The 24,348-nt window shown below is 44.8% G+C and overlaps 1 protein-coding gene across 1 annotated transcript in view; it reads left to right on the forward strand.

Moving 5' to 3' along the window:
- Positions 1-814: 814 nt before the first annotated feature.
- The window catches only part of LOC119656538, a 460,384-nt gene continuing 436,850 nt past the window's right edge, over positions 815-24,348 (forward strand). Inside the window, exons 1-2 of the mRNA XM_038062884.1 lie at positions 815-1,637; positions 16,064-16,343. The gene's annotated coding sequence lies outside the window, so the exon portion shown is untranslated. The remainder of the gene's footprint in view (positions 1,638-16,063; positions 16,344-24,348) is intronic.

Consider the following 24,348-nt stretch of genomic DNA (forward strand, 5'->3'; position numbering starts at 1 on the left):
TTTACTCCTTTCCTAAGTGCAACAGCTTGTTGTGAAATTTGTCCACTTTGCAGTCTCGGGTGATCCTTCAACAAGTGACCGCCGAAACAAAAGCCTTGCTTGACCTCCAACCCACCCCCGTCCTGGTCTCATCCAAGAACAAATGTTGATTTGCTGGATGCAGTTCAGAATGCAATCGCATAATATGCACAAACTTGCATACATGCAGCGAAATGTACTTCCCAAAGGCCGGGAGTCGAAATGTTGGGAAGCTGGCAGAGAACTCCTCGACCAAGAAGCGAGCAGAGATGCTTCCAAGTCTCGCTCCTTTCCTCTGTGGGTATGTCGGTGCTCCAAGTGCGATGGAGCTTTCGTCACTACGTTCTGTGTTGTGTCGGGCTCGCGGTTGATATACCTTGCTCCATGGCTGTGCCTCGCTCCGAGTTCCCGTCGGCTCTGTACTGATGACGCCTCAGATGGGGAGCTCAACGGCCCATCGAGCATTGCGCGATTCTAGTATTCCAAGTGAAGAGGGTTTCTTGCACGAAAAGGTAACGATTCAGTAGCGGCACGGTACCACGGCTTGTATAACGGAGGGGAGCCCTTTCGGAGTCAGTTGATCGGCCACCGGCTGATTACCATCCCGACTTGTGTATGGAATGGCTTGCAAGTTTGCAAGAAGTTTGCAAGCGAGAACGCCGGCTGACGGCGAGCGGCAAATGGCAACGCGACTTCTGTGCCGGCCCGTACTGAATCCAAAACCGGCGAAACACGTTTTCCATTTTCCCTTGGCGAATCGTCGCGCTAATTGTCCTCAGCAGTTTTATATTCGTCTTTAAAGTGGGAGGACGCGCAAAGTTTCGACGACGCCGCCGCTTTTTTTCGCCCCCAACATTCAAGAACGTTGCCTTCCCGGCTTGCAATTGTCTTCGAAATTTGTGCGTAAACGTGAACATTTCGCGTTTGGAATTGCGTGCACCTGGCCACAGTGACGGGACGTAAACAAATTAAATTGGGAGCTTTTGTGTACAACATAACTTCCGCCCACTTTTCGGTGATTTCGCCCCCTGGCTGTTTGGGGTGCCCCGGGTGCAAGTGCATTATTCTGGGCTGGGGAGGGAGACCCTTTCCCCACCCCGCGAAAAAGGTGACCGCAGAGTAAACAAAAGCGTGAAGGAACGCAGTAACGACCTGTGGCAACGAAAGCTTCCCGTCGTCGCCGTGGTGGACGGTTTAGTTATCGAAAACGCTGTCGCGAACCGGTTTCCGCGAGTTCCAGGTTGAAAGTTCTCAAGGCGAGGGTCCCCTCTTTTGGGGGATTGGGGGTCGTCTGAGTTCGACTCCCACAATCACTAGTGCATTTAGAAACTCTAAATTGTTGTTCGGCTTCTTGTTTTCGCTCGTGCGTCGAGTGCACGCACGAATGCGCAAGTGACCTTTGTAGGCCGGCTTTGGGCTTAAGTGTGCATTTGCTAATTGACCCTCCTTCGGGTCCAGATGTTTCGTGGAGTATAAACGAGAGGTTCGAAGAGGAGAACTCGCGAACTAGTTGCAACTCTAAGGATTTGAGAAGTGAACGTAAACAGGTTTTCGCAGTTGGAAGCAATCGTGCAAATAGACGCGTTGTAAATTTGAGAAAAACTTTTCAGAAACTAACGGTAAGCTGCAATATTCTTCTCAAATGTAGCACGCATATATCCCCTTATGTCCTAAAAATGCTTCCGAAACAATTGGATCGATACCTTCAGTAGAATTCCCTGCCTCAACCTTTGGAACTATTGAACAACAGCACAATCCAATTCTATGAATGCCTTCCTCAATATTTAAGAAATGTTGGAGGCACCATACTATGAATGTGTGAGGACGAAAGATAATTGAAATCCTATCAAAATTATTTGGACGTTTCTGACTTAGAAGGCGATTCACACGAGTTCCTCCCTAGTACTGTGATAAATGCACGGATATATTAGAACTAGTTCCTCTCTTGACAGGTCTTGCTTAAATATTCATCGAAATTTAAATTAGAACACAACGACAGATCCATTAACATGCTAATGAAGTAAAAAGAACATGAATAAAGATCAACTGCCCATTTCAGTAATTATTCGATTATTATGTCGTTTAAATTGTGTCAATTTATGGTCAAATGCCTAGAATTCTAGAAATTATAATATTTAATCGACGAAACACAAATCAGATCAGAAATGTGCCTCGGACGTTTCGACCGGCAAAAAATACACGCATTGGTATCATAAGCCGGAGCAATGACTACCATGAATTCCAGTCTCTACTAAGCCAATATTTATTCTGGACAAGTATGGCTCATTAAGATGGAGTTATCGTTGGTTGAGATAACGACTCCATACCGGTGATGAGTATTTGTTTAAATAAAAGACAACAATGTGGATGTGCATGCAATTACGATGGATTCCAGAGTCAGTCAAAATATTATTTTTATATAAGGTTTGGCCGCTCTTGTCTTGTGAAATGGTTTGAATTTGGACTATTTCGTTACTACTCGTTGATGTTGCTTTCACTATCAACATATATAATAAACTTGGTTTGCGGCATAAATGTTCGACTAATTATTCTCTTTACAATAAACACCAGTAGAATAATTCCTTGATTTACGACCGTAACCCCCTCCTCCTTACTTTGCGTATAATTTGTTAACTTGTCCGTTTGTCCTTCAGGGTTAAAGGTAAAACATTCCTGGATGGATGGATGGATTGGGCTCATAATTATATTTGCGAGATTCGAGAACGAAGCTACCGAATAGTAGTAATGAGGTGGCTGATAGGTGATACCACGATGAGACCAGTGCCGACTTTTAGCGGCATATCATTCTCATTTCAATATCCACAGGAGCTGAGTAGGAAGGCATGTTGGGCATGAGGTCGACAAGGAAGCTGGTGGCCTGAAGTTGATGATGGGCATGTTCGACATTAGGTCAACCCCATAGCTGGTGGTCTGAAATTGATGAGAACAGAAGCAGCGGGATAAAGAACATCACGCCGCACTGCAGGTAATAGGTCCAGTGCTCGCTATAGGACTTTTCTCCATAGTTAGGCTGAAGGCTTGGCTGAGGTTTAGGATGAATTCCAAACAGCGAGTATAGAATTTCTCAAATGCATCCATTGCATATTTCTTTTCAGGGAATAAAGACTACTAAGTCCGCATCCATTTAATGTCGGACCAGACCAAATGTACCACGGACTCCTCTTTTTGGGTTAACACCCAAAGTTCAAAAATGGGAAGCAAAAATTCAGTTTTATTCAGATTCAATCTGATACCGTGTTGCATGAGGCGATCATTCCATTTTTGGACAAGTTTCACGGCATCATTTTTGCTGTTGGACGCTAGGAGAACATCTTCTGCATAAAGCGGTGTATAGGGCGCTGGACGTTGGATTCCCTGTGCGTCGGTGTTCATAACAAGAACAAAGAGGAGTGATGAGATCGTGCTACCTTGATGAACACCAACAGAGATACGAATCAGTTTTCATACACCCCCCTCACTAGAGAACTTTACTTTCCGGATCGTGGTAGCGCAATTGAGTTCTTCTGGGACTAAGTGTTGTCGTAGAGCATACCAGATGCGTTCGTATTGCAGGCAGTCAAACGCTTTCTCAAAATCTAGAAATGCAATATAAAGTGGGTAATGCTTTTTTTTGAGGAGGTGGAAATCTTCAATCCCAGTCTTCCTGACAGGCAACCATTCTCGGGACACAATTTTCCGGTGATAGCACTTCACCTAGGGTTTCATCCAGGTTCCTCCTTTCTTCCACGAATCTAGGACACTGGAAAAAAACGTGCGCTGGGTCCTCTTCGACCCCGCAGTTTGGACAATTAGGCGGGGTGTCCAATTTAAACCTGTACAGGTGTTGACGGTATCCTCCATGGCCGGTGAGAAACTGGGTGAGATTATAATTGATGTCCCCAAGCTTTCCCTCCAGCCACTCCCCGATGGAAGGGAGCAACCTGTAAGTCCAACGACACTTTTCTGACTGGTCCCATCGCTGTTGCCATCGCTTATGCATCTCTCCTTTTCGGCTTTTTTCCCCTGAGATAATGGAGAGATGGACCTCATTCCCAAGTATTTGATGGCAGGCTTGGAAGTGATGATACGATTCCCGATTTTAATGCAGGCGTAATTTCTTTTGCGGCGCCTAGTGATGAGGACCGCTTCCGTCTTTTCCTCAGCGAGTGCTAGTCCAGCACTCTCTAGCCAAGCCTTAACAACACCGATTGCTTTGCATGAGTACAACTCAGCATCCTCGAGATGCTTTGCGACCACAACCAGTGCTATATCATCGGCGTAACCCACCACCGTGGCCGGAAGGTTGAGCACATCATTGTACATGATGTTCCACAGTAGTGGGCCCAGTACAGAGCCCTATCGGACACCCGCAGGGATAACGTACTCCGTGGGTCCATCATCGGTATTGTACCACAATGCTCGCTCATGCGGATGGTATCTATCATAGCGGCGAGGTAGATGGGAACACCAACCGTCGCCAGAGACTTTCGTATAAGGTTCAAATTGGTCGGGTTGAATGCATTCCTCACATCCAGGGTGACCACCACACAATATTTGCTGGTGCAACCACTTCTGTGAATTGTATTTTCGGCCAAGCCAGTAACCATTTTGATGGCATCAATGGTTGATCTGGCTTTACGAAACCCATACTGCCTATCTGAAAGGCCCCCTTGGCTCTCGACGACTGGGAGTAGTCCATTATAAATAACCCGCTCCAACATTTTCCCCATAGTGTCTAGAAGACATATGGGTCTATAGGAGGACGGTTCCCTTGGCGGTTTGCCAGCCTTAGGCAGCAACACCAGCTTCTACCGCTTCCACGGTGCTGGAAAAATACCCTCGAACAAGCACGTTTCGAACAGCTCCGCGAACATATCTGGTCTACATTTGACGGCAAGTTTGAGGGCCTTATTCGGTATGCCATTCAGACCCGGGGCTTTGCTGTCGCCTATTCGACTGCAAATTTCCAGCAGCTCGTTGTTTCTTCATGAGTGACCGCACAACGTGTATTGCGTCAGTAGTTCCGCAGTTTTCGACAAATCTGGCTTGATTCATGATCATTTCAACGATTTCGCGAATACGGTTGTGAAGAATGTGTTCAAAAATCTTCATGGTATGGGAAAGTAACCGGATCGGACGGCAATTTGAACATTCTGCTGGACTATCTTTCTTTTTCCATACGGGAACAGTGGTACAAAGTGTCTCAAAAGAAATTTTGTATTTAGTGGATCGATTAGAAAAAAAGTAAGCCGTAATAGAAAAAATGTTTACTTATTATTAAAATACACTTTTTGGGGTTTTATTTTTTAAAAATAATATCGTCTATATGTAGACCCTCGCGTTCTCGGCACTCACTTAATCGAACAGTAAAATTACTTATGACGTCTCGGCAGGTGGACTCAGGGATGGCTGCCATTTCGCGATGGATATTTTCTTCCAAATGCGCCAGTGAAGTTGATTTATTAGCATAAACTTTAGATTTAAGGTAACCCCCTAGGGAAAAGTCCATAGTGGACTGCGTGGAGGCCAATTTATATCACCTCTCCGGAAGATCAATTTGTCTGAGAAAATTTCACGAACACGTGACAGAGACGTGTGAAGTTGCTCCGTCCTGTTGGAACCATGTTCTTTGGTTATAGCCAGGAAAAATTTGCAGTTCAAGCACCAAGAAGTTGTCCAACATTTCCACATAACGCTCTGAATTCAGGGTACTGTAACTGCACGCCCCCTTTCATGTTCAAAAAAGTAAGGGCCAATAATTCCTCGCGCCGATATCGCAGCCCATATGGTCACTTTAGGCGAATGTAGGGGCTTCTGATGTTTGCGTTTCGGATTCGTTTCACTCCTGTAGCGGCAGTTCTGCTATTTACGTGACCATTAAGATGAAAATGAACTTTATCCGAAAACAAAATGTTGGTAAACTTTGAAAATCGCTCAGTCACCTGATTTACGAAATTACGCCTCTGACTGGCAATTAATTCTTGCACTAATTGAATTTTGTAGGGGTGCAGCTTTAGGTCTTTGTGCATAATGCAATGTAATGATGATCTATCCGAATTGAAAGGTTCGGGTCGTCACGAGCAGACTGATTAACATTCTCCACGTTTTCTACCATTCTTGATGAACTAGGTCGCCCGAATTTTGATTTATCCAGCGTTGTACTAGTCTCTTCAAACTTTTTAACCCAATTTCGAATGAGAGGAATGCTTGGCGCATCATTTAAGTGGCGAAAACCTCGAAAACTGCAGCATTTTCTACGCGCTACAGTTGCCGAACCGCCGTTTTTGTAAAACTCTCGCACGCACAACGCGCGGTCTGCTCCCGGGAAACGCTCCATAGCGACTGAATTCCCAAGAGCCAGACTACCGATTGACATAACCCCCGCGCCCCTCGGATACGTTGCGTTCACGCAGTAAGCTAAATAAATATAAAATTTCTTTTGAGACACCTTGTACTTTCTTGCCAGTCAGATGGTGTTCTTCCTTCCTGAATAACCCGATCAAAGAATTCGCTGAGCCATAGTGTTGGGTCCCAGAGCTCGTTTTCGTTTTATTGCCTCATCGACCTCAGTTGCGCTGACAGGTGGAACTGCTTCAAATGTCGGCAATGATTGTGGAAGTAGAGGAAGAGGAAAATCTTCAGTCGAAATCTGCTCGAAATATTCTCGCTATCTATCCGTTGCGGCTTGTCGGTATTTAAGCGAAGTACAGGTTTTGTCATTAAAGCAACAGAAGTGTTAAATATCCTGTGTGTGCCGCTGTCGGATTTTGACAAGTCAACACAGATCTCTCTCGCCATCCCGAGTGTCCACTATATCGTATAGATCCTCGTTATAGACCGCTCGGGTAACACTGACCCCTTTTCTTGCTTCCCAATTGGCATTCCTCTAAATTGGGTAATTGGCCAGCGAGTTATCATCGAGAAACTTGTAGTGGAGACGTTTCCTTTTAAGGACCTTAATTTTAACATCGTGATTTCAAAGCCAGGGTTCTCGGTTGATGAACATCTTAGCTGGCTTGGCTCCCCGATGGTCGCACAGGCATTGTGGATCATGTCTTTAAATTGTTTTCACGATCCTATCACATTCGTAATGTTTAGTAATCGCATAAGTGAGATCATTTCTTCTCTCTTCTCACGAGATTGGCACCATTTAATAAGCGCCGGGACAATACGTTCCTCACGCTGCACATCAATCAGCGGTCCATACTGAGGTGCGATAGTCTCATAGGGAACGGCTTTGTAGTCCGTGACGGGGGGAAAAGTTCGGCGTCTTATGAGAATATAGTCGATTTGCATTTTACTGTTCCCACTTTAAAATGTGCTCCAAATTTTTTTCGACCATGGCACTCATTGGTGTCTGCTTTTTCACCCACATCGCAATCAAGCGACCTGCAATGATAATGTAGTCATCAGCAGGCACGTTGCAAATTTTGCATCGAGAAGGTGCCAGGGGACATCCTTTTCAGCATCAGGTTGACCTGTCTGTGGTGCGTATGCGGTGAAGAAGTGAATAGTGCGATCAGCCGATATAATGGTGAACTGCATCAGCCGGTCATCAAATCGTTCGACTTCTTTAATGGCGCCACGGATACCCTCTGAGATGGCAATGCCAACATCGTATTGACTGTGTGGGCTACCGAAATGGGAAAGTCGTCAGCATGCGAGTTTCTCGGTCTTTTCAGTGAGGGTGCCAATATTTACCGTGCAGACACGTATTTGATTTGCTCGAACTATAATAATTTACTTACGTTATGACGCCAACCAATAACTTAAAGATTTCCCCTCAGAAACGTTCATTACTTCGCTTGTGTCAGTTGTCACCCTACCTTTTACCTTCCTTCCACAGCCAGTAAATTGTTTTTTTCTTTGCCCAAGTATTTCATACATTCGTTATTAATCACGCATACCCCTTGTGTTAATATTTTCCTTTAGTGTGATGGACAGGCGCACTCTGTTAAAGAAAGACAGAAAGTAAGACTTTATCAAGGACAGTTTTACATTTGCATTTCGAAATAGTTCAATAACTATAACAGCGGTGCAACAGAATAATAAATATATAATAAGGGTACATACTACACAACTTACCGAAAAAAGTCATTAAAGTGGAATTGAAGAAGTGAAAATTCCGAATTTATATCCAATAATTGAAAGAAATATAATATCTTTAAGCTATGATGGAGACAGCAATTATGAATTTCAAATGTTAAAAGCAATTATTTCCCGAATGCAACCCTCAAGCTATGATTGTTATCTTAAGAAAAAAATATTATGGCACTAATTGCATCAGCATTGATAACAACCAAGTTAAATAAAGCACCCGTAACGAGATTAATTGGAGAGAAGGAAAAAGTAATTTCTTGTTCGCAGTTCGATTTTCTTCGAGTTGACTTAACAAGAATGCAAATGAAACATTTTTTTATGAATTCCTCCGATCAGGGAAATTAATTACTAAAAATCTCCGACGAGAAGAAGAAAGTCGAATTCTGTCGCAAGGTATATAAGGGTTGGTTATGCCATACTATTTACTTCAATATCGTTCTGGGATTCTAAGATGCCCTATGATGGAATAAGCTTACTAGGAAACCGCAAGAAACGATAGCTGCGGTAATAATATTAGCAACTTTCAATAACTTAATGTGATTGGCGATGGCCAAAAGACCATCCTGAGTGGCCGAAGATCATCAAGAGTAGAGAGCTATCCCAAAACCGAAAAAGTTGGGCGAAATTGACCGTGAAGGTCCGCCTGCAATACTGACTAACCAAGCGTTCCATGCGCGTGCGTACCCCGAGACCAATAACATTTTGTTGAGGAGCAGGAGGACTGCCGAGTTGAGTCAAGGGGCTGCAAAGAGCGGCTCATTATAGACTCAGTAGCTGTAGGACATGTAATTAGAGCCAAACAAACCTCTCTAGTATCTATATCGATTATGCCAAGGCTTTCAACAGCGCCCCGCATACCTGGCTTATCGATGTCCTACGTCCGAAACTAATAAGTTCTTGGCGACACTCATGGAAAGGTGGCATACCACCTTATCAGTGCGTCTACCTCAGGGTGCCAATACGCCAACGGTCACCATGAGCCGCATGCTGGACATAACATTGGTGACTATCCATAAATACCTAGGAGTTCTGTAAGGAACCCATGTTCAAGTTGGTGACCTGAAGGGTGCCCTGCTGTCCGAATTCCTGCGATGTCCAAAACTGGTACTGAAATTGCATCAAACGGCGAAGAATAAAGTAAGAATATATTCGCTATCCCTTCACTGGCATATGCATTCGGAATATTGCCGTGGACGAAGACCAATCTGGAAACGTCCAGCAGCGGATACGGACAAGTATATCCAAATGCCAAATGCATCATCGAAAACATACAATATACAACAATAAGCAATAAAAATGATCCTTTTGTTTTAGTTGATATTTTAAAATGAGTTAAAATCGCCAGAATTGTAAGTAAAGTAAACTATATATTGAAAATAGTGGGGTGAGAGGCTTTGTGTAGCTTTTACGTTGGGATATAAAAATTCGCTGCGGTTCCATTTGCATGTAGCTCACAGCTTCTGCCAAGGTTGACTTAACCAAGCCCACCGATTCAGCACAATCAATGAATTCCTCAGAAAACGTGAACCGCAACACTGTTGTAGTGACAAAAATGCAACGATCTACTAAGTGGTCGCTATCTACATGTTCCCGGCAGCTTAGGAATTCTTTCGAAGAAACTTTGAATTCTGACGCTCCCTAGCAGTGTAGCTTCAAATTCTTCCCAGGAGTGTGTGCACCATGCCTCTCAATCTGAGTTGATTTCATCTGCAATGCCTTCCAACATCAGAGTTGCTTCAACTGGCTCTACATCCCTGATGCAGCGGCCCCTATGCGACGAGTTACGGTGCACCGAACCTTCGATCCTGTTTCGCTCCATCGCGCGGACAATACCCGCAGCCTCCTCAGCAGGTCACGAATCGGAACACAGCCGCTCCACTTTTTGACATCGTTCCCGTCGCCAACGAAGCCCCACTTCCCGCCACTGCTATAGACCCTGGCACCTCATGCAACCATACCAGCGGACCCGGGCTAAAGGTGATGTTCCCACCTAAACAGCTCTTTATCTCCAGGCTAGCGTTCGCAACTTCTACAGATGATTTACTGGAGTGCATCTAGAGCAAAGTTGGTTTACTTTCTCCCCTATCCTGCGTCAAACTGACAAAAGTCAAAAACGCCGACCGGGTGATTGCGTCTTTCGAGGTCACTTATCCTCACGAATTTGACGATCTCGGTAACCCTTCTTTCTGGCCTGGAGGTGTAATTTGACGTTTTGGGTAACCCTTCTTTCTGCCCAGGAGGTGTATTCATCCAGCCGTACAAGCGCCCCGATTCGCGAGCAAACTTCAAGACAACCCGCCCGCTTCGCCGAGCCCGTCTGTTTTATAACAATGTTAAGGGTTTGAGGACCAAGCTGGGGGCATTCAATTTATCCGCGCTGGCTCAGCAACACTATGCCATCTGTATCTCCGAAAGCTGGCTGGACGATGCCATATTAAACTCCGAGCTCCCCGAAAAATACTCCACTTTCTGCTGTGACAGGGACCGGGTTGCATCTCGTAAGTCCACCGGCGGTGGGATCCTAATGCAATAAAAGATACACTCCCTGCCAAACTCATCTTCTCCTCCTCTGGCTTTCCTTTTGACTGTGTTGCTCTTCGTGTCTCCCCGCCCAACTTACTCTCATTCATTGTGTCTTGTGTATACGTCTCCTGTGATTGCCCGTCTCACCTGTATGAAGAACTGTTTTACAGTTTGTTTGAACTCCTTACTGTCACATTCCCTTCCCTCCCTTTATTCTTAACCTCCGCACGCTCCACTGGCCTAATAATCCCAGCCATCCAATTCCTTCCAACAACCTCTCCCATTCTTCTCTTCTATTTTCTTCTATATGAACACTTGCTCTGAATTTTCATACCACCAAAAACTCCTTAGGGCCCACTCTCGATCTCTTCCTTTCCAACCTTACGGGTGCCCCGCCACCACTCTTCATTTCCTTGCATATCCCCGCATGTCAAAACCGACGCTCACCACCCCGCGCTTGAATTTGAAGCTGAGTTCCCTCGTTCAAACTCCAAAACCGCGCGTAAATCTAAGTTCAACTTCCGCAAAGCCAACTTTGATAGTCTGAACTCAGCTTCAGCGTCCTTCAACCGGGTTCATATATTAGGCAACTCAACGTGTGATCAAGCTCTAAGCACTTTTTACAATATCCAGTCCGATCTCCTCCCCTCTTATGGCCCTTCTTCAGCTGTTTGCCTACGTTCGTACAAAACTTGGTTAACAACATGGATTCTTAATAACATTCGCCTGAAACATACACTGCGGAAGAATTTTTGTGCTTCTAAGAATGACGCTGACCTTGCTCATTTTAAGGCTATGCGCTCCACTGTGAAGTTAATTATTAAAATACCATAATATTCTCCTCTCTCAACTTTCTCAACTCAACTTTCCTCGCCCAATGGCTTTCCTCCTATCTCTCATATCGTACCTACAGAGTGTCTTTTCGTGATTACTCATTTCGTTCCTTCTCTCCTTCCTCTGGTGTTCCCCCAAGGCTCTATACTTGGCCCCCTACTATTCCTGTTTTTTATTAATGACCTCGCCTTCATCCTCACCTGCCCGTGTTTACTTTACGGAGACGACCTTAAATTATGTGCCTCTGTTTTTTCTCCGCTGCACTGTGCTCTCTAGCAGTCCAACCTTCATAATTTAGTCCGTTGGTGTTCAGCCAACAAACTGACACTGAATGTCAGGAAATATCACTGGGTGTGCTACTCACTTAAACCCTCCCCCACTACCGTTTACTGTTCTCTTAGTGGACAACCCTTTTCACTACTGACCTCCTTCCAAGACCTGGGTGCAATATTCGACGACAAACTTTGTTTCAATTCCCACTTCGTTGACAACTTCAATAGAGCTTCCAAAATGTCTGGTTTTATCCTACGCTCCTCCTCCGACTTCAATTCAGCCCTCCATAATACTCTTCAACTCCCTTGTCCGAAACATCCTCGAATATAGCTGTGTAGCCTGGCCCCCCTTCTGCATCCGTAACTATCTCGCTCTTGAAGTTGTACAACGAAAATTCACCCGGACCCTGTTTTACCAAAAGAACCTTCCACGGATTGACTATCCGTAACGACTCCGCACCCTCAATCTCCTCTCCCTCTAACAACGCCGTATCTTCCATGGTATGTGTACTCTTTCAAATTCTGCAATTGCCTGATGGACTGCTCTGCTAACTCGGATATTAGTTTCTGCACCGCCTCTCATAACACACGTAGTGCGGACATTTTTTAACTACCCGAAGTAGTCGCGGAGCTCGAGATTCACTTCCACTCCCCGATCCCGAGGCTATCCCCTGACTCTGTCTCCTTCTTTAGTTTTAAGCGTTAGGTAAACCATTTACTTGCTTCTCCCTCTGAGGACGATATGTAATAAGGGCTTTTTTGTTGAATATTGTCTTCATTAAATAAATAAATAAAGAAGGTGCTCGTATATCAGATTATTCATTTCATGCGATACTGACATTAAACACATGATGTCAGCGTGCAGAAGATTTACACGAAAGAAAGAACTTTGACCTCCTATAACTTAGATAATAATGGTAGGATTTCCAGAGACAGCATGACGGCAATTTTTTCAGATTTATTGCTGCTCTTGTTTTGGATGCAAGAGGACGTTGGCCGATCATAATAGGAGGCGATTTCAATGCGTGGGCCCTTGAATGGGGCAGCCGGATAACTAATGTGAGGGGACGTGTTCTCCTCGAAGCATTCGCGGAGCTGGACGTGGTACTGGCGAATGTTGGGTCTTCGTACACTTTCCGGGGAAGGGGCCTGGGGTCTATAGTGGACCTGACATACGTGAGTGCCACTTTAGCCAGTAGAATCGCTTGGCATGTCAGTGAGGACTATACTCACAGCGACCACCAGGCAATCTGCATAGAGATCAAAGGCGGATCGAGCTCGAAAAAGAGTTTTCGCAAAATGCCGGGTGGTATGCTTGGCTGGACAATGAAAGCATTTGAGGGGGACACGTTTTCCGCGGTGCTCAAATCCGACATATCCCTGAATGGTACGGCTGGAGAGAAAGCCACCCAGATCACTCGATGGGTGACGGAAGCATGCGATGCTACTATGCCCAGAAGGCGATTGCTCCCCAGTAGGCAACCCAACTACTGGTGGAACAATGAAATCGCAAGTTTGCGAGCCGCATGTTTTCGGGCAAGGAGGCTCTGCCAGAGGCTCAGGAGAAAACCCGGTGGCGACGGTCGAGAGGAGGCACACAAGCAATTGCGTGGCCGCCTAAAGGAAGCCATACGGAGGAGCAAAAAGAACTGCTTCAAATAGCTGTGCGACCATGCCGACAGAAACCCTTGGGGCGAGGCTTACAGAGTGGTGATGAAAAGGCTGCGGAAATCACCCCAGGTGACCTGTCCGCGCCTCCTGAAACAGATTGTTACCACTCTGTTCCCTCACCACGAAAATAGGGGAAGGCAAGTTTTTGTCCAGCCAAATGACGGCATAATACCGCCTGTAACTGTGGAGGAGCTGCGGGAAATATGTGGTAGGTTCGGTGACAACAAGGCCCCAGGTTTGGATGGCATCTCCAACCGAGCTTTGAAACTGGCAGTGAAGACTAGGCCCGACCTTTTCGCCAACACCTTCGAGGCGTGCCTAAAAGAAGGAATATTCCCTGCCCAGTGGAAAAAGCAAAAGTTGGTGTTGCTTCCGAAGCCTGGCAAGCAACCTGGAAACCCAGCGTCGTATCGTCCTATCTGCCTGTTGGATACAATGGGGAAGATGATGGAGAGAGTCATCTACAACAGACACCTGCCCATCGTCGAAGCCAGCAATGGTTTGTCGGAACGCCAGTTTGGTTTCCGACGCGCCCACTCTACGGTCGACGCAATTAGCATGGTGGTAAACCTGGCAAAAGGTGCACTGATTTCTGGCGGCTGCTGTGCCGTGGTGGCGTTGGATGTCAAAAACGCATTCAACTCGGCCAACTGGAATAGAATTAAACGGGCGTTGGCTGACATAGGTGTTCCCGGATACTTAGCGAATTTGGTGGAAAACTACCTCTCAGAGAAGACTCTCTGGTACGGGACGGATGAGGGCCCCAAAGAGTACATTGTCACAGTCGGGTTACCACAGGGATCGGTACTTGGTCCCCTGTTGTGCAATATCATGTATAATGGGGTGCTTGCTCTTCCCGTCCCAGAGGGGACTACGATTGTCGGCTTTGCTGATGACCTAGCTGTGGTTGTTGCAGCAAAACACCCAGAAGATGTGGAGGTTTACGCAACGGAAACAGTGAGAGCGGTAAAGTCCTGGCTAGAAAAGGCCGGGCTGACCTTGGCGGACGCGAAAACGGAAGCGGTCTTGATAACGAAACGCAGGAAAAATAATACTGTGAAAGTGGAGGTCGGTGGACATACGGTCGTATCAAAGCCGGCTATCAAATACCTGGGGGAAATAATTGACACCAAATTGAGTTTTAGGGAGCACCTAGAGTATGCATGTCAAAAGGCAGCCAGTGCCACCACGGCACTTGCAAAAATGTTGCCAAATATTGGTGGGCCGAAACATTGCCGGAGGTTGGTGCTAGCCGGAGTGGTGCGCTCCATCCTGCTCTACTCGTCGCCTGTGTGGGCGGAGGCGCTTGCAAACTCTCAGAGACGGAAGCAGGTGAACTCGGTTTACCGGCAGATGGCTTTGAGGGTTTGCAGTGCTTTTAGAACCACATCAGATGAGGCAGTATTGGTGGTGACAGGCATGATCCCGGTTGACATTCTGGCCAAAGAAATGAGTGTCCTGTACAATGCAAGACATATGGAGGGGCATGCACAGCGTAGAAATGCGGCAAGGTCAGAGTCGCTTGATCTCTGGCAACGCAGATGAGACGAGTCTGCGAAAGGTCGGTGGACGCACAGGCTCATTCCCAACATTAGGGTGTGGTTTGAGCGAAAACGTGGGGATACCAACTACCACATTACCCAGTTCCTCACGGGACACGGTGGTTGCTACAGGCAGTATTTGCACCGCTTTGGGTTGGATGATTTTCCGAACTGGAGGATCCAGAGCATGTGATGTTTCACTGCCCACGATTTGCGATGGAGAGAAGGAGCTTAAACCAGGTGCTGGGCAGGAGCGGGACCCCGGAGAGCTTGGTTACTGAGATGCTGGAGTCCGAGGAGAAGTGGCTTGCGGTTAGCTCCGCAATCATCCAAATGCAGGAGGAGTTGCTGAAAGAACAAAGAAGGAGGAAAGCTGCAAATAGGAGAAGGATGAGTGCCTAAGAGCAAACCTACCCCGCGAAGTAATACCTCAATGGTGGTCCCGTGGGGCTGGGGCTGGAGAGACCGGGGGTGGTTTTTAGTGGGTGTGAATCCCACACGCGCCCGCTGTTGTTCCGCCGTTCGGGCGGCGGAGCTGCGGCGGACGTGTCTTTCTAAGATTTTCCACCTCCGTGTACGCACAAAAAAAAAAAGATTTATTGAATGCAATCCCAACGCTTTATGCACATTTGAGACATTTGTTTTGAATATGACGTTAAAGAGAGTATTCAGGACCTTCATCAACTTTCGCCATTTTTCTATTTTTTGTGTAGCTTTACCCTCGTAGTCAAATACACAAATAAACGTTATGGTTTTACGGTTCAGTTATTTATCAAATATTTTATAGACACATGAAGACTATGTTCTGGATTTTTTTGAAGACCATTTTTTCTAATCTTAAATAACAACTGAGAGATGAAAATGAAAATTATCGACTTTAAGTATTATTAGGAACTTGGTGTTGTAACTACTGCAGTAACAGTATCTACATAGCTGTCGATTGTCCAATTTGAAATTTCAAAAAGTTAACCACTCAAAATCAAAAATATTCTTGCATTTTAACATCCATTCTGTTGTTAACACAAGAGACCTTTCTCCTATCATGAAACTCATTAAATCCAACATGTTCAGAATTTAATAGAAGTATCTTTTCTCCTTTTGCAGGTGGTATACTCAACAAGTGCGTGTGCTTTACAACTATCCCGAATAGTTTCATACTTCGTTGTTCTTCTATTGTCTTCTCGAGTCAATGTGATATTTAAGTGAAAATTTCAAGAGGTGCTCATACCTTGTGAGGTGCAAAGGTGAAGAAGTAAGCAATAATAGTCATCTGTTCAGTTCCAAGTGTAAATATAGTTCATTGTTGTTAAGGTGTTTTGTCTACAATCGATGCGAATAATGTGAACACTCGATACGCTCTATTCAAACATCTTTGTATATTTTGGTAAGTGAAAGTTTATATTTGTTCTTGATTCATGTTTGCTTTTGGTGTTTACGAATTCGACTTTAATTTATTCCTGAACGTCAGTCAAGTGCACACTATTGGAGTCTCACCTTTGCCGTTCGCCTGGCACAGTTCCTCGTTGAATAGGTGTTGACGCGTAGTTGAAATGTTCAGCTGGTAAAGCTGAACAGAAAAATGCAACCTCCAACCATGGCTTATGGAATTCTTTTTTAAAAATTCAGTTGTCTACAATAAAAGTAATTTTCTGCACATCAAGAATGAAATGAATAACTGACATCCACTTATAATCTGCTGAGTTTATTTCTAATGAACAGATTAATATCTTTAGCAAGAAAAAATAAGAATACCAAGTCAAAAGAGAAAGCATGAACTGATGAAATGAAATGAAAACTTTGAACCATTATATTAGATCCTGGGATCAGTTGAGCTATTATTTTGACCTGAAACTTCAAGCCGTCAGCATTCAACAATTTCAATGGACTCTGACAACAGGAATGTCCTGAACTACCCATTAACTCACACAACTGCTGACTTATTTTGATAGTATCATTTGCAGAAAGGGATGTGCTTCAAAGCACAACGTCCAGATTAAGTAGGTTTTTCATCTGGGATTGCATTCCCACAAAAACAATACCAAATTTAAAGTGGCAGCCCCAACATCGAGAACATCAACGAGGAACGAAAATCTAAGTCAATCTCGTAGCTGGTAGTTAGTAACCAACAGAATCTACTTCAATCCAGCAAAATCTTTTCGCCTAAATTGCCTCTCCATATGGTCAAACCTCTTACGGTACAAGTCGATGAACTTGTTGGCCTTCATGTATTCTTCGTAAAATAAGGTCACAAAACCGTAAATTAAGGAACTGCTAGCCGCACCTGAGAGGAATATCCTTCGGAAAATCTTCAGCACCTCAGGCTGGATAGTGATTGATAAGGTGTGGCTCATAATCCCGCAATCAACGTGTCAATTCACCCAAATGGGCGAATAAGAGACTATTCGGAAAAACGGCATGGGCAATGCCTATGGCGAAAAATGAAAAGGTAAGGTACCTTTTAATTCTGAAGTTCATTCTTAACAACTATCTCGCTGAATGAGTTGGGGCTTAAGAATACACTCAAAGTCTTTCCTGCTTTTCGTAAAAAGCTACTAAAAGGATTAGAAATTACCGTAAACTTGGAAATCTTACTACAACCAAAACTTTGGCTATCGAAAGCAGGCAACGATTGATTCATAAATGAATGCACGTTCCTCGATAGAGGTATCAAGGCCCCCAGAAAGCTCTATTTCTGCAACTCGTGAGAAATCCAACAGATTCTCATCCTTGCGGATGGTCTTGGGGATTTAACATGAGCACTTGCCGTGTAGGTATAATTCTACGATTCTCTTCGCATACGGATTGATTTGGAGACCACAATCTAAACCCACCATGAGTGAGCCAACGGTACTGATTTATATTGAGTGCAGGCTTAGGAGTCATACAAGTGTATGCGAGGCCTATCCATCACTCTGCCGGAACTGAGGAACACCGCGCCCGAGTTGCACAACGCTACTCTGCGCTTGAGCCCATAATGGGCTCTGCTCACTATATGAGTACAACAACAACCGCCATGAAACTTCTACAAGGGGGTCAAACGTAAATAACCGGGCCGCAAATACATCCCCCAGAATTTCTCCCCGAGAATATGCTCTCAGGGCCCCGTTTCCCATGGTACCAGATCCGGTGAGGCTCTGGTCTGATCAGCCGCCTCGAGTACCTGAGGGCAATGCCCCACCCCCCAAAGAGCTCAACCAATATAGTTAAAAAAAGGCTCTCTACAAGCAATTACATGCAATCCAGGAGAGGTTTCCTGAAGTTGACATTGTGATCGTTATGGGTGATATGAATGAAAAGTTACGCTCTGACCACACCTTGCTCGGACATGTAATAAAAGGTATGGTCTTGAAGACCGTAACGATAATGAAGACAGGTTTGTGGATTCTACTGCCTCACCATTAGTGGCATATTGTTCGACACCGTACTAGCAATCAGAGCGACTACTTTACGATAAGCAATAGATTTAGGGATCTCCTGTATTCGCATAACAAAAGATGCACTGGCACCGCCCTCGAAAGAGCTCACCATCTGATGGTCACTTATATTCGCTTGTATGATGCGTCCGCCACTTCTCGCAGGGAGGGGAGGCTCCCCAAGTACAGCATCGACCGCTTGTATGATCCAGCTGTCACTCGACAGTAGGAAAACTATCATGCTGATGGGACAACAGATATACTGAATACCCTGCCTGAGATGAGAATATCAATGAGCATTAGGTTGTTTTTTTCTCGGGTACTCGTAGGCCATGTCCCGAAGAACCGTCATAAGATCTGGCTAAGTGAGGAATCCTGGACGCGGATCGATGAACGGAAGGGATTGAATGCTTTATTGACTGCTGCGAATGATGGCGGAAGTGGCATGCTTAAATTCCGATACTGAGCAAAATGCCGGGAAATTGAGCGTAGTGTGCGCCGTGATCAAAAAGAATTCACTATTGTGCTTTTGGAGATGCCGCAGAACGTAATTATTTCAGAAGTGTATATCGAATTTCAAAAGAACTTGCATGTGGTCGCAAACTGTTCGAGGGTCTTGGGAAGGATGTTAATGGTTGACTCCTCATGTACGCTGCAAAGTTCTTAACCCTATAAAATTCGGCTCCGCCTATTGGGGCTGAAATGGCTAGTCACCGTGACATCTCGGTTATCAATGCACTCAATCAGAATAAGGGCGGTGGACTCGACGATCTCCCCGCAGTGTTATTTATAGCTACACCGACCGTTATTGACCTGCTATTTTCACTCGTGCGGGAATCTTTCGAATCAAAGACCTTTCCCAGAGAGTGAAAGAAGTGAATTCTGGTTAAAATTCCAAAGAAGGGCACCTATTTTAAGTGTGACAACTGGAGGGGTATTTGTGAGCTCCAAAGCACCGAAAAGATAATAGCTAAAATGTATCTGAAACCCATCAAAGAACACCTCAAGAGCCTGGTCAATAGAGGGCAGGCTGGTTTCCACTCCGGATCCTGCTGCATTGACCACATCAACATCCTGCGAATTATTTTGGAACAGTGCACCGAATTTAGATCTTCGCCTTATCTGCTGTTAATCAATTTCGAAAAAGCTTTTGACATTTTTGTTTTTTTTTTCCTCTTCAGCCTTTGTCCCGTTTACAAACGGGATCAGCTCATCATGATCGGTTTCGCTATTCTATTTTATTAAAAGCTTGATCTGGCTGCAATCGCGAGGTTTTCAAATCCCCATCCAAGGTCTCAAACCATCGTTGTTTTAGCCGGCCTTTTGGTCGCTTACGATTGCCTTCGATGTTCAGACCAATCTTGACAAGTCAATTCTCATTACCGCGAATTACGCGACCATACCATCGAAAACGCTTTCTCGCAATTTTTCCACGATCTTTGCAGCACCATATCGACCGCAGATATCTCCATTTCCGATGTGATCAAAGCTTGTCACGCCACTAGTCCAACACAACATCTTCGTCTCCATTACCCCAAGATGCCGTTCATTGCCTTTGATAGTCGGCCAACACTCAGAACCATAGAGGGCCCGAGGGCGAACGACACTGTCGTAAATTTTAGATTTGAGACGTTCGTTGATACGCCGATCGCAAATAAACCAACTATGGAACACCACTTCATCCAGGTTGCGCTAATGCGTGAAGCATTTTCACAACGCAGTTCTCCATTGGCTAGGAGCATTGATTCAAGATACCTAAATCACTCAGTTTTGGGCAGGTCACTGCCATTGACATTGACATCGGTCGTCAAAAATTCAGGTTTATTTAGATTAAATCTGAGACCGTGTTGCATGAGGCAATCATTCCTTTTTTGGACAACTTGCTCGAGATCATTTTCACCATTGGATACTAGGAAAGCATTATCTGCATAAAGCAGTATATAGGACGCTGGACGTTGTATGTCCCGTGTGATAGTGTTCATAACAAGGACAAAGAAGAGTGGTGAGTTCTTCGATTTCCAGAGCTCAGGCGCCATATCGGTCATGGGTCATGGGTGTCCACAAAATAGACTATACGCTCGCCACCATCATAACGTGCTCCAAACCCCTTTCACCCCAAGACAGCTGTTACCGTCTGCCTTTTCACCCACATGACCTTTAAGATCTCCGGTAATGATGATACGTTGCAGGTCTTCGTATCGAGTAGTTGCCAGAAGGCATCTTTCTCTGCATCAGGTCAACCTGTACATGGTGCATACGCGGTGAGGAAGTGAATAGTGCGATCAGCTCAAATAATGATGAGTTTCCTCAGCCGGTTATCAAATCGTTCGCCTTCTTTAATGGCATCACGGAAACCCTCTGAGATGGCAATGCCAACACTGTATTGAGTGCGTAGGCTACCAAAATAGAGAAATTTTTCGACATTACTACCACGTTCGCGTTCTCGTAGCTTTTGGCACCACACTATCAGGTTTCTCGCAGAGCGCAGATATTAATGCATCTTTTCCGAAGGGCTCTTGCAAGTTCCTTGGTCTTTCCAGTTAGACACGTATTTGTTTTGTTCGGACTAATTCTCGCTGTCCATGCGTCAAAAGCTCTTGCCCATTCGTAGACAGGACCGGGGCCCGTCTTGCTGCGTCGTGGATGCCCTAGCATTTCTCCAAGGCTCATTGTTACTCAATTCGATAATTTTGTTTTTAACATTGGATGCATTTTCTTCATCAGCCTGTCGCAGGACCATTAGGAGACATCAGATAGGATTCAGCGTAGCGGAATAACTCTAACTATACTTTATTTATCTACTGAGGACAGTACAGAGTACGCTGCCTTAAACCTGGGCATTGGTGTAACACAATTACAAACAAGGAATTTGGTCGGGGCGTAGGCCTATCAGCTGCATGCATTGTGATCAGAAGCCGGAAGTGACAGTGAATAGGTCGTACATTAAGGAGAGGGACCAATTTCGTTGAGGGCTACGCCATGCAGTGGAATCCATTCTCCCAGGATGACCAATGAGTGATTCAAGGGCACAGAACTGTACAGGAGTAGTGCACCGTTTAGCATTTCAGCAAGCCGCGAATGATGGCATATAGGTGTGGCAGACTCATTGTACCCTACCAAGGCTTGAATGGCCACCATATACACATATATATCTGTCAAAGTTGAGAGAATAATAAAGAGTAGATCATTCGGAACTTTAAATAATATAATGCGTTGGGAGTTTCACCGATTGTACCGGTTGTAGGAGTAGTCCTGTCTTTCTTTAGCCGTTGCCCCGTTGAGAGCGGAGTCAGCTGCCTAATGCCATGAGAGTTTCTACATTTTCCAAGGTAGGTAGGTAGCTATCAGTGGCCGAGGAGCCCAATTAGCGCTTTGGTGCGCCGTTTTGATGCCACAAACTTCTAAGACCGTGACTGTTGTTATAGGAGCAGGAAGGCAGAGTCCAGCCAGCTCGGATCTTCACAGCCAGCCCGTAGCATTCACGAAAGAAAGCAGCTCTCCCACCCTGCAGCTAGAAATCTCTCTAAGGTCCCCAAAGAATGGTTTACCCAGTGTCCGCAGCCTGACTCTAGTCAGAGCTGGGCAATCGCAGTGAAAGTGCGTGAGGGTTTCCCTTCCTTCTCCGCAGCTTCGGCAATGCGAGTTGTAGGGTATGTCGAGCCTAGCAGCATGGTCCCCCATGGGCCAGTGCCCCATGCAGACCGCCTTAATCTTGAATGCATTTGCACGCGTCTGGTACAGGAGCTCTCGTGATCGGGCTATGTTATAAGCGGGCCAAATTCTCCTTCACTTTTGCGAATAGGCTCCGCCCTTGATAGCCGCCAGCAAAACACTAGCTGTATTTGCCGAAGGACTGCCAAAGCAAAGCCTTGCCTGGCCAATCCGTCAGCCCGCTCATTCCCCTCTATGTTCCTATGCCCGGGAACCCAGAAGAGAGTGACCTTGAGCGTGCTGCCCAGACGATTCAGCGCATCTCTGCATTGCCCCACCAGCCTGGAAGATGTCGCAGCTCAGTACAAGGCCTTGATGACCGCTTGGCTGTCGGTCAGAATGGCTGTGTTACGCTTGGGGCTCGGATCACGCTCCAGCCATCGACAGACTTCCAATATCGCCAGTACTTCCGCCTGGCGAAAACCTGGGAAACCATACGACTTGGATACACTGTGTGTATTCGAGAAAACCCCCGCGTCCACTCCACTTTGCCCTGGTTGGAAGTTCCACAGAAAAGTTTCTCGTGAAGTTCAGCTTGCTTGTGGCATAGTCCGTAGGGGATGCCCAGACTTCTCGAGGTATTTCATCTAAGATGGTGCTGTGGCCGTAGAACTTCGCTGTCCAACATCCGGGCTCACGTAGTTTGACTGCACTGCACGCTGCAACATATTTAATGTGGAGGTCTAGGGGGAGGAGATGCAGCAGTACATGGCAAGCATCTGCTGGGCAGGACTGCAGAGCCCCAGTAGCACCTGCACACGCGGTTCTTTGAATCCTATTAAGCTTCGTTCTATTGTATTTTTTTCCAAGGTACTCATGAAAAAAAACCAATACAGATTTGGGAAATAAAAACCTAATTGAATCTTTAAGATATAATTAAACAGCGGATATCATATCTATCTAAACCATATAATTTTATATCTCAGAATATAAATTAATAAAAGTTACTCCAGAGATCAACTACGAATAACGAGAAATCATAAACAAAGGCCACCATATATTCAGAGGATGGTATTCAAAAATGAAGCATCTTATATGTAAAGATATTCGCAAGTGTCTTATCGCATTTAATTGTCCTATATTTTCTGCTTTCTTTATATTATTAGTTTGTATTTTATTTTGATCAAGATTGTGCCTTAGTTGAATTACTCCAATGAAGACTGTAAAAGTGGTGATCCATCAAGCGCAAAGACAAACAGAGGCATCTGTGACCAAATGCACAATTTTAATCAGGGAGATAAGATCGAAGGGCGGATGCTTGGTAATTTCAGTCATTGCGTTGTCAATAAATTTAGTGTGATTTAGTAAATTTAACTAATGTTGTTGGTATGTTCCTATGCCCGGTGAAAAAGGGAGTAGAAACGCTCCTTTTAAGGAACTTGTTGATAAATATGGCTGGAAACTATTTACTATTTCAAAGGCTAAGAGGCTTTAGGAATAGACTAGATGATGATAGAACAGGTAGGAAATTGGACGCAAAATTTTCATCAGTGTACATTTTAAGGTCTCACAAAGTTTGATTATTCACCAAATCCAAACGGTACTCGATTAGTGTAGACTCACTTATCCAATTCCTATTTCATAGCATAATTCACTACTTCATAACGATAATTACGCAATCTTAATAACAATACCATCATTTGCTGTAAGCGGAAGCCAAAGTGAATGTCATTGCTTACATAATAAGATAAGAGAGGAAATCATCAAGTATGCTGCCAGCTATTTTCTCATGTAATGTGAAAATGCTGCTTGAGAATACATACATATTGTATATTAAACAAAGTACATACTATTGCGGCTATACACACTGACATATATGTATTTTAATAATACTTGTGGACGAAGCAGATAGAATTTTTTCTTTATCATATAATTTCACCATTTCTTTAACGTTCATTTTTTGAAGAATGAGAAACATTGACGAAATAAGATGAAACAAAGCAAACCGTCTGAGATAAAAAATGAACAAAAGATATCGGCAAGGCTCCTTGACTTCAATTCTGGGCATTGAGATCTCTTTTGAATCAACAAGAAATCACTTGGGTATGTCGTCGGCAAATCTTTTTTCATCTTCCAAAAATTTATTCGATTATCACGATAGCTACAAAAACCACCTACCATTTCTATATACCCAATAAAAAATTATGCTCATTCCTTATATTTGGAAAAAAAAACGTAAAGAAAAACAGGAACAAGAAAAGATACTCAAAAAAGCAAAACAACATAATACTAAGGAGCTAAGGAAAAAGTTCTCTGCTTGGTGTT

The sequence above is a fragment of the Hermetia illucens genome, chromosome 5, assembly GCF_905115235.1.
Source record: "Hermetia illucens chromosome 5, iHerIll2.2.curated.20191125, whole genome shotgun sequence".
NCBI lineage: Eukaryota > Metazoa > Arthropoda > Insecta > Diptera > Stratiomyidae > Hermetia > Hermetia illucens.